This window comes from Pleuronectes platessa, chromosome 6 (assembly GCF_947347685.1).
Source record: "Pleuronectes platessa chromosome 6, fPlePla1.1, whole genome shotgun sequence".
Lineage (NCBI taxonomy): Eukaryota > Metazoa > Chordata > Actinopteri > Pleuronectiformes > Pleuronectidae > Pleuronectes > Pleuronectes platessa.
In genome coordinates, this window is record NC_070631.1 from 8,051,081 (window position 1) to 8,061,826 (window position 10,746).

The window sequence follows — 10,746 nt, forward strand, 5'->3', positions numbered from 1 at the left end:
GCCTTGAGCAAGGCACGTCGGAGATCCTTTGTACCTGGAAACACGAGACTGAGCAGGACAAACATCACAAGGTCAATAAAGTCAAAAAGGCTAAAATGCATTACCTGATTAATTTACACCCACAAGCAATGTAAGAAAATAAATAACCTAAGTCTATAGATTGTTTTCACCCACTGTCATTTTTAATATCACCATATATATATTACACCCAAAGTTTACAAACAAGCTCTTTTATATACTTTTTTTGCATTTGTGATGTTCTATTGATCGTTTTATCGCTTGAGCCAAACTGTATTAACTTAGAATAAGTTTTTAACTTTTTAATAACACATAAAATGGCCCTAAATTATCATAATAAAAGAAAAAAGTCAAGTCAGTTTTATGTACATATCCCAATATCATAAATCACAAATTTACCTCAGGGGGATTTACAGTCTGTAAAAATACGAAACACTTTGTCCTGAAACCCTTGATTTAGATGAGGAAAAGCTTCTTGAAGGGGGTTGGGGGGGGGGGGGGGGGGTGGGGGGTAGTATATTACAGTATTAAGTAGTTTTGTGTAAGTGTAAATCTATATGTGATTAAACAAAGAAAAAAAGTCTATATTATGATGATGACGACGATGATGATGATGATGAGGAGGAGGATGATAATGATGATGATGATGATGATGATGATGTATATAATCGACGTCCAACATTGACTGTATAGCCTTTAGAGGTCGGAGGGAGCGATGGCAGGTTAGGGATGGAGTGTGATGAGACGGGGGGGGGGGGACGTGGAGGGAGGAGGAGGAGGAGGAGGAGGAGGAGGAGGAGGGTGGTGTTGCAGACACACTTGTCTTTGATAGCTCAGGTGGTCATCACCCGAGGGGGAACAGGAGCGTTAATGGGCATTCTCAGCAGCAGACAAGCACAGGCTAGCGCTCCCTCTCTCCCCGGCTGCCATAAACAGGGGGAAGTATGCATCATTAGATAAAGGCTGGAGCTCGCCCTCTTCTTACAGTAGCTTCAGGAGCAGATTGCACTAAGTCAACCTCCGAACTCCCGCTGACCATTGGCCCGGCCGGACGGGGGCCTCGGAGCACTCCGACGTGATTGGTCAGTTGTGGAGTGATCAGGAAGTGTTTTAATTTAAGCTGTGTCAACATATGTACTGTGATGTATCTATAGTTGTACTTACAGTAGGAGACAAGGCCCATTTTACTGCGTTTTAGCAGACTACTACTCTTCATCTCCTCCATACACAGCAACCTATTATAAAGTTTTCCAAACAAATTCTGCAGATGTATACTTGGTTGCTCCTTCTTTAAACATCATTAATTGTCGACTCAATCAGGTGAGTCAGGCAGCTTCCTTTTAGATATACATTTCACTGGTATTAAATCCTTTAACTTTCCACATTATTTTGAAAATATTTCCTTGTCCTACCCTACTTAATGGAACAGTGGTACAGTGGGGGTAGGACTGGTTCTACTAGACACATTTTCATGCTGATATCCAGTCAAAAGAGGTTGTGGGTCTTTTTTTATTGTGTGTGTGGAGTTGGTTTATCTGTTGCTTTATGTGTTTTTACATTGCAGAAATATGAACAGTAATAAAACTTGAGTCATATTAATGATGTTCTAATGTTGTTGTTTTGTATTTCGTTTACTTTGTTCTCCTTCTAAGTGTTTGGAAGCCTGTTGACCTCAAGGGGTTTATCCTGTGACAGTGAATTTCTTAGTACATATGGGAGACAATAGAGCTTCCTATGAGAGCTCAGTTTCCTATGAGAGCTCAACAGGAGCGTTGGATAAAAGGTAAAAACACCCTGCAGCTAAAGTGATCTCGACGGGCGTGTCACGCTAATTTGGAACGAGTACGATGAGACACAGGGGTGAGCACAGGCAACAGATCAGCAAGGTTCCACCTCAACTTTATTAAAATAAAAACCAAAACACTCAGGATAGAGAAGAAGAACAGAATATTTATCTTTGTCTTCACACACATGGAAAAAGGAGAAAACAGAGGTGAGCTGAGAAACTCAGAAAGAACGACAGATGAGAGAGAAAGAAAGAAAGAAAGAGAGAGAGAGAGGGAGAGAGAGGAATTTGCCTGAGAGGTGAATGAAGGAAGGTATGTGAGGTTGCCTGTCACTTTGAGGAGCGTGATAGCTCAACCTCGGTGTCATCTTATCGCACTGGAGCGCACATTGCACCATATCCCTGATATTCCACCTTTTTTTTTAAAGCACTTGATCAAAGTGTGCATAAAAAAAACACAAAACCAAGTCAAGAGGAGAAAAACAATCACGTCATGTATCCTCCGCTGTGACCTGTGAGAAGAGGCCAGGGTAGAGATCCAGGTTGGGGTATGAGATTTCACCCTGGGGCCACACGGAGAGGAGAGCGAGGCTCATCCCTGCAGGAGTGGATTGACCCGAGGCGCAGCTCCTCTCCGAGCCTCCCTGGGTGGGAAGATTTACTGGAGTCTTAATCACAGGTCGACACCTCGGCAGCAGGTTCTCAGGCCAATGGGAGAGGCCCGGCAGATGATGCGCTGCCTTGTTAACTGCCATTTCTGACAGAATGTAATGCCAGACATCTTTGGCATGCGTGACTTTTGACACCACTAACCGTGTTTTCTGCTTTCAGGATCTACTGTATTGACTCCCTCAGAATTAGGATCGCACTTGTCGGACTGTGTGAACTGGATCGTTACAGGGTCAGCTCGTCCTAATCACAGAGACGTGTTTTCTCGCTTGCGGCTTCAGGCCAAGCAGATGGTTTTTGTTTTGTTAGTCCAGGTTTTCGAGATATTTTCGGAGTTGTTGTTTTCAGAGATGATTACACTGATGAAGTGAACATTAACTTGGCAACCCTAAAAAGTGCATGCTCTTTTTTTTAGCGGATGATGTGGCTCTGTTTGGTTTCATCAGTCCGTGACCTCCATTGTGCACTGGGGCGGTTTGCAGCACGGTGTGAAACGGGCTGGACGGGCGGGCAGTAATGCAGGTGTTGCATTGGACAGTTGTTGTGATGAAGGACCTGAGCCACAAGAAAAAACATTTGATTTACCAGTTTAGTTTCAACCCCAGGGTAGAACCAGAACTCGGCTAGGCTGATGGGAGTCTGGAATACACTTGACTGGTTACCTCTGTGACCCAAGAGTAAGACAATGGATGGATGGATAGATTAAAAGGCTTAACAACTATTGGACGGATTTTTGGGCATACAGACATTCATCATTATCAACATTTTGGTTTCTTTAATGCTATTTTATACTTTGTATTTCGTGCTAACATGGTAAACCTTACCCTCTAGATGTCAGCACCTCTCACCGTGATCACAACTTGGCTGTAGACTCTCTAACAACCAGATATGAGACCAGGCTTGAGTTTCTTTGACTGATCACAATCCTAAAAAATAAAAAAATGAAGAAAACAAACACTGTAAAGCTTATGCAATGTTTGCTTTTCTTTTCAAACTGATATTTATCATTGTTGCCATTTTACGGCTCAGACAACATTTACCTAAAAGTTATAATTAAATACCTCTCTGCAGATGATGACGCTGATAACCCGGGTGAGGATGCGTCAGTGGACCAGCGTATCTCCGTCGATCATCTCCAAATCCAAATCACTTCTGTTTATCTAACCGTATCATCCGAACCCTCGAGTTGTGCTGTAAAAAAGGGCCTCCCCAATTTAAGTGGAGAAATTTCACAATATTCAGCGAATGAATTTGCAAGATGCAACAGGTACTGCGCTGCTTTCATGGCTGTCTGCATACCAATGTGACCGCAGTCTAACTATTACTCTCTTTATCTCTGCCCCCTCCGGCACCAGGGTAGAAAAAAAACCCTCTGTTCCCCTCCCAAAAAAGCCCTTCTTTAAATCCTCCGTGGGATATGTACATTTGTTTGTGTTTACCCCCGCAGCAAAGGCTTTTTTATGACAGGTCTTTCATTAGTAGAAAGCAAAGATAATACAGGATTCTATCTTGACGTATCCTGATTAGATGGGGAGGTGTTCACGATATCTGTAAAAACAACATTCTGCCTGAACGCGGGCTGGGAAAGATTGATGCCCGTGTTGTTTCCTGCTGAAAGTTGCTCAGAGCATCTTCACCCTGACTGACGGCTGCTTGATATTCTTATTCACACAAACACAAGCAGCAATCAGCATAAATCACGTCACTCACTGCACTTTATTCGCTCGGAGAAATACTTTTTTTATTTTAACGACGGCTTGATTTGTTGTTATTTCTGTCTAATTTACTAACTTGTCACTGATGCACACGCTTATGACTCGCAAGCAGCACGCCCACTTAATGGTCTCGACGCAGTGGGAAATTTCCCCAAACTCTTCACAAATATCTTGTCACAAACAACTGAGAGGGGGGGGGGGGGGGAGAAAAGAAAAGACTTCACCTGACATAAAGTCGTTTCTCTGGATGACAGGAAGAGGGAAAAAAAGAAGACAGAGCACCAGTGGAAATTCTCATCATGTTGAAACAATGTCATGGCGAAGGTATGAAAGAGGCAAAGTTCGGAGTCCTGTCAGATCAGTTTCCCTCTGTGACGCAGAGTGGACAGTCAGCATCAAATGTTCTGTGTGAGTTCACCACGATGAATGGAAGTCCGTACAAAGTCATTCTGTTTTTCTTTATTATTCTTTGTTCAAATAAAAACATTAATCTCACAATGACAGGAGATGATTAACGCCAGATTCAGATATCAGCTCATTTCCATCTGCTGATGTCATTTACTTTTATTATTCTCTTAAGACAGCAGAGATCTTACTGACTGATTTCTCAATAATCTCAAAGATATTTAGACAGGTGAGAAAATACATTCCCTGGTTCAACCGCACAATTTCAGGTGATCCAACACAACAGGTGAGACACACTTTTTTTTATAGTGTTGTTATACTGCCTGGTTACATTTTTTCGTGTGCTTTTTCCCCTCAGCTGGACTCTGGAAATAAAGACTATGATTTAACGGACATGTGAAAAGATGGAATTACTTCTCCACCCACTCAGCATCTGTGTGTAAAACCAATGAGTCACCATCTTTAACCTGCTCTCTAAGCACAGGTGTCTCTCCTCACCACCTCAGCACTGTGCACCTGACACATCTGGACCTGATGTCACACAGCTGTGTCAGGCACATGGACAAGACATTTCTGAATGAGGACTTTCTTGGTCTTATTGGTGCTGATGCCATTCTATCTTTTAAGGGAAATTATGTGACCTTTGCTTCGAGCTCCTAATGTGTAAGTGGGGAGGAGATGGCTTCGATCTGAGGGAGGTGAAGAGGAGTTGAGAGAGTCAAATATAGACTGTGTCTTTATCTGAGAGGCCTGGTGGAGCCGGGAGATGAGCGGATGCACCCGACTTGTGTGATAATAACTCACTTTATGACAATGACATTCACCTGAGCTTACATGAGAGCTCTTGTTACGGGGGGACGGCCGCTGAGAGCTTGGCACAGGAGCTGCAGATGGAGAGTGATGGTGAACACGGAATCTGACCACGAAACACAATCCATTTAAAAAATCTAACTGCCGCACGCTACATGTCTCCATCTTCACTGGAGCGTCCATTTTGAGTTCACACACACAGGAAGTTTCCACATCACACTTGTGTGATTTGCACGCTTGACCACGATAGGCCTCCAAACCGGTGATGTCACCGAATCAGCTCGTACGGACATGTCTGAAGACTCAAGGTGAGGACAGTGAAAACATTTATTACCTCAGTTATGGAGTTATGTTTTCAAGCCTGTCCATTTGTTTAACGTTTTTTTGTTTATTTGATTTAAAGATTATGCATAAACCAAAAAACACTGATTTTAGTGAAACCTGGTGGAATGGATTAGATTTTGGTGCGGATCTTGGTGAATTTCTCAAGAATTAAAACCGAGAATACTAATGAGTATGATCAGGTAAAATTCAGTGCAGAACTGGATAATGTCATTTTTATTTTGAAAATTAAAATATGTTTTTTTTTGGGGTGACCTTGAATATACTGTAGGTTAACAAATATTTATATCCAAATCTGTAGTTTCGGGAGGTAAAACATTTGAGGGAAGTGACAATAAGTCAAACAGAGGGAGAAATCCACCAAACACGTACATTTATATATCTACACCACATGTAGACGTAAGGATCGGGCAGTACAGGTAACCTGCCTGCACCTTATTGGTGAGAATGAGGTCAAGTTTTCAAATGAAGCCTTTTTCTAACAAAGCTCTTCTCTGGATAAAGGTAGACACGTTACGTTATGAAGAAGGAGAAAAAAAAAACGCAGAAAAATTCCTGAGATAAAAGTAGAAGAAAATGACATCTCATGAATGTGATCATTGTTTCCTTTTCTTTGGTGTTTCACATCATAAACCTCCCGGAATGCAGCTGCATCAGCGTTTGAGCTTTGACTAAATCCATTCAGACTCTTTGTTGTGCAGTCATTCAGATCGTACACACACACACACACATACACACACACACACACAAAAACACACTTACACAACAGCACACCTCACTTATCAGTCATCTACTATGCCTCTGATAACCGTCATCAACACAACAAGACAAGATTCAATCTACATGCAAGCTACAGCCGTGCGAGCAGCTCCTTTCACTGTCAGTGTCTGTGGTCACGTTATTTCCCACAATGCATAGAGTGGAGTATCGATCTAAAAGCGACCAGATGTCCTCACGGTCAGATGTAACTGGACCTTTACTGGAAGATACAGCAGAAAAACACAATTTCATATCTTTTGTCTTCTGACAGAAAAATGGAGGCCAGTGCTGAGGGAGGCCGCTCAAAGCACTAATTCAGAGTGTTTGTGGAAAGAGCCCCGAGTGCACTGGAGACGCGGCGTCGCCTTTGAATCCGGCGAGGTGTTTAGATCACTGCGGCTGTAGGAGCTAGTCTGATCAAACAGCTGCCAATATGAAAAGGACTGCCATATCCTCTCAGCGCCCCCGGGCTGTGTGAAATGAATACAGCCTCTCTGGTTTCCCTGGCTCGCAGACACCTCTCGGGGTTGGAAGCATTTTTTCATAATTGCATTTAATTCTACGTTAGGTGTCCCACGCGGTGCCACTCTCCAGGTTAGGGCTAATCTGCAGCGGCTTTTCAACCTTTGTCATCTGGGCTCTCTGCCCGTCTAGAGGCAGCGGCATCGATCTGGCGCTGAGAACACAAGAAAAGACGCGATGTGTAAAGTTGTATCCCTGTTATTTTCGATATTACCGCAACTCACACGAATAGTCTTTTTAATTGAGCGATAATGTGGAATGCCCCTTGATGAATCAGGCTGCTTGGAAAATGGATCTTGTGTGAGAGTCTTTAATGAGAGAGGGAACTCTCAATTTGAAATCCTGAGTCTTTATTTCATTATAGTCTTTCATTAGGTCTGTTTTCTTCTCTCTGCACAGCTTAAGGAGTGAAGGCTCATTAAAAGCGGTGACAGTGCCTCCTCCATCTCACTTAAAGCTCTCGCAGGAGGGTCTGTCGGGCTGCGGAGGTTTCGGTTCGGCCCTTTAAGTGTCATTTTCGGGCATCTTCTTGGCAGGTCAGGATCTGAGCGCGGACCAACGCAGCCGGTGCACAAGCAGCGACAACATGTCAGAAACACAGAGTCACTCTCGTGCCTCCACTTGAATTCCATGTGTTCCCACACACACAACACTCGGGAGAGGGAGTTCTTCTTTCGACTTTAAAATTAAAGGACAGATTCATTATAGGATTATAAAGTCAGCTCAGGAAGAAAAGAATCGGCGTTGGGTGAGATTAGTATTGAATCTTCGCAGAGAATAACTAATGACGGGGTAATGCATGACAATAACACTACGGCAATTACACAGTCAATTAAAATTACCCTATTATTATCACCACATTTCCAGCGATTGCTATTTGCAAGTTGTTGATAATTTGTTGATGATATCATGAAAATCTAAAAGAGCTTGGAGGTGGGCCATGGTGATACAGTTGTGTGTGTGTGGGAGCCCCTAGTAGGTGCTATTCGTCTCCTTCCCTGCTCTCCAAAAACATGTTCGGTGGAAGCTAAGGCCCCAAGGCGAGCTGAGGGTACATGTGCATTCCTTTCTGCCTGATTTAAAAGAGAGGTTGCGTCTTCTTTATGCACTTAGTTGAATCGGAGATGAGCACGAGGCATTCCTCCATCAGAGTCCTGACTGTAAAAAAAAACTTCAGTCACCTTCAACACTGAGTTCACACAGTTTCTGCTGCTCAAGGGGAAATGTTTAAAGCTTTGACGTTTCTATCGTTTCTGTGCTTTAACTTCTCAATTTCACCAATTGTTTTAATGCAGGCAAGGTGCAAGCAAAACACGCACAAACACAAAGAACCACACACACACAGACACACACACACACATGCAGAGACTCATGCACAAGCAGAGGTATGCACACAGAGGGCAGCTCTGAGCCAACAATTCAGGGGAAATGAAGCCCTGCACTGTGGCCCGAGCCTGCAGATGCATATCTACACTCAGAACCCTGACAACACCTGATTGAGCCGATATTCACATGCTGAACATTGTGAGTGACCAGAGAACAGATGGCTTAGACGAGCAGAAACACAGGAACGTTGGACTTTCTTATTCAGCATCGATCACGTTGTTTTTTATATAACCTGAACTAAGCTGCAGTTCATGTACTGTATGGATGGTTTCAGCAGGTTAGTGTTACAAACTGCCTTAGTGTTGTTTTGGCTCAAACTCAGATTAGGACACAGTCTCACCGATGCAAAACACGTGAAACAGCTGCATGGGAAACCGGTATCATCCAGTTGCCGAGCTGCCCTGAGAGCAGTTTCAGACCTGCAGCTCCGGGCCTGCAGCTCCACTCAAACCTGGCTCACCTGAGATAAGGAGCGTTTACACCTGAGCCAGTGTCCAACATCTCCAGGTAACAGCATCTACAGTTGTCAGACTTCTGCCACCTGCAGGCAGAGTGTGTGTGTGTGTGTGTGTGTGTGTGTGTGTGTGTGTGTGTGTGTGTGTGTGTGTGTGTGTGTGTGTGTGTGTGTGTGTGTGTGTGTGTGTGTGTGTGTGTGGCTACTTGTACTTATATATTAGTGAGGATCATTTTGAGCATTGACCTTACGGAGTGAGGTGCATGTTGGAAAAGTGAAGACATGAGGTCATTGTCCTCACTTTGTCAAAGGCTTGTTTGATGATTAAGACCTGGTTTTAGGATTAGGCTTAGGGTTAGAGTTCGGTTTAGGTAAGATAGAAGATCGAAGTAAGATAATTTGTGTGACTGTGTGTGTGTGTGTGTGTGTGTGTGAGTGAGTGTGTGTGTGAGTGTTTGTGCATGTTTACAGATGTGAAGATAGGCTTTGTTACCTTTACCTTCTCCTGGCGAGCTGTTCCAGACTGTCTCCAGTCTCTGTGCTAAGCTATGCTAAGCTGAGGTAAATTAAGGTAAGCACTTTTCCTATACGTGACATTGATGTGCATGAATTTGTGTTTTTATTTGAGTCAAAAAAACTGTGGTGCAGTTCCTGAGACAAAGTGTTGATGCAGGTGAGTATGTGGCACAGTGGTACAGTGTTTAGCACTGTCTCCTCACAGTAACAAGGTCCCAAGTTTGAATCCCATCCTGGCAGGACTCTACCTGTGTGGAGTTTGCGTGGGTTTCTCTTATGTCTCCGTTTTGCCCCTATGAGTCTAAATCGTGTGTGAATGTATGAGTCAATGATTGTTTGTGTCTATGTGTTAACTGGGTCTGTGCTACCCAGATGACCTGCCCTGTGTGTAACCCGCCTCTCGCCCAATGTCAGCTGAGATCTGCTCCTCAACCCGATGGATGGAAAGGTAAGTGCTGATTAAACCAAAAACCAACAGAGGCTTCGTGACTATTGAAGGAGTTTTCGTGAGATGCTCTGTATCAAAAAAGAAACGAGAAAATAACAACATGGTGACGCAGTGGTATTTATTTTGGCTCGGTGCTTATCTAGCTTGATGACATTTGTTTGGGGAAACTCAGAGTTCTGGGTGGCCCCATAAGGTTCCTGAGAGTCTTAACCTGGATATACAACTGTGACTATCTGCCTTACGTCAATCTCAGTCAAGCTTTGAAGTTTCGGCTCCGCAGACATTTTGTTTGTTATCCTATGTTAGTCCTCGCCTTTCAAATCAAGTGACCTTGTTGTGTGTGAGGTAATGGATCTTCCAGCCCCCTCAACACCTCGGCCAGGTATGTCACCTCCGATACAAGAAGCTCTGTTCTGTCTGGGTGATGGAATACAGTATCAATATCTCTCATCTTCCAAAGTTTGGGCCTAATCTTCAGGCTGAGTTGTGCTCTGTGAGCAATGGCACACAATTATGTGTGTAATTTTGATTCCTGTCTCGTCGACGCTGCCTTTTCCCCGTTTGCACGACAGTCTATTCAACCAGTTTCGAGCTTCCTCTTTACACGAGTATTTTTACCTGCAGGGCTGTGTTTTCTGGGTTTTTGTTCTACTCTGCCTCATTGACTCTAATATGGGCTTCCTGAATGGGTTATCTTCAGACTTGTTCCCACAGGAGATGATGACTCAAATGATATCAAAGATGCATGATGAGAATGCAGATCTCTGTGGTCTGAAACAACTGGATTTGTTGCTATTTATCCTCCTAAACCCTAATCAAAAACTTCAAACACAGTTAAACGTTAAACCCGGAGCACAGAGGCGAACAGAAAGTGTCAGGACAGCTGCGTTTCTCTCTCCTGTACTTGATGGCAGAT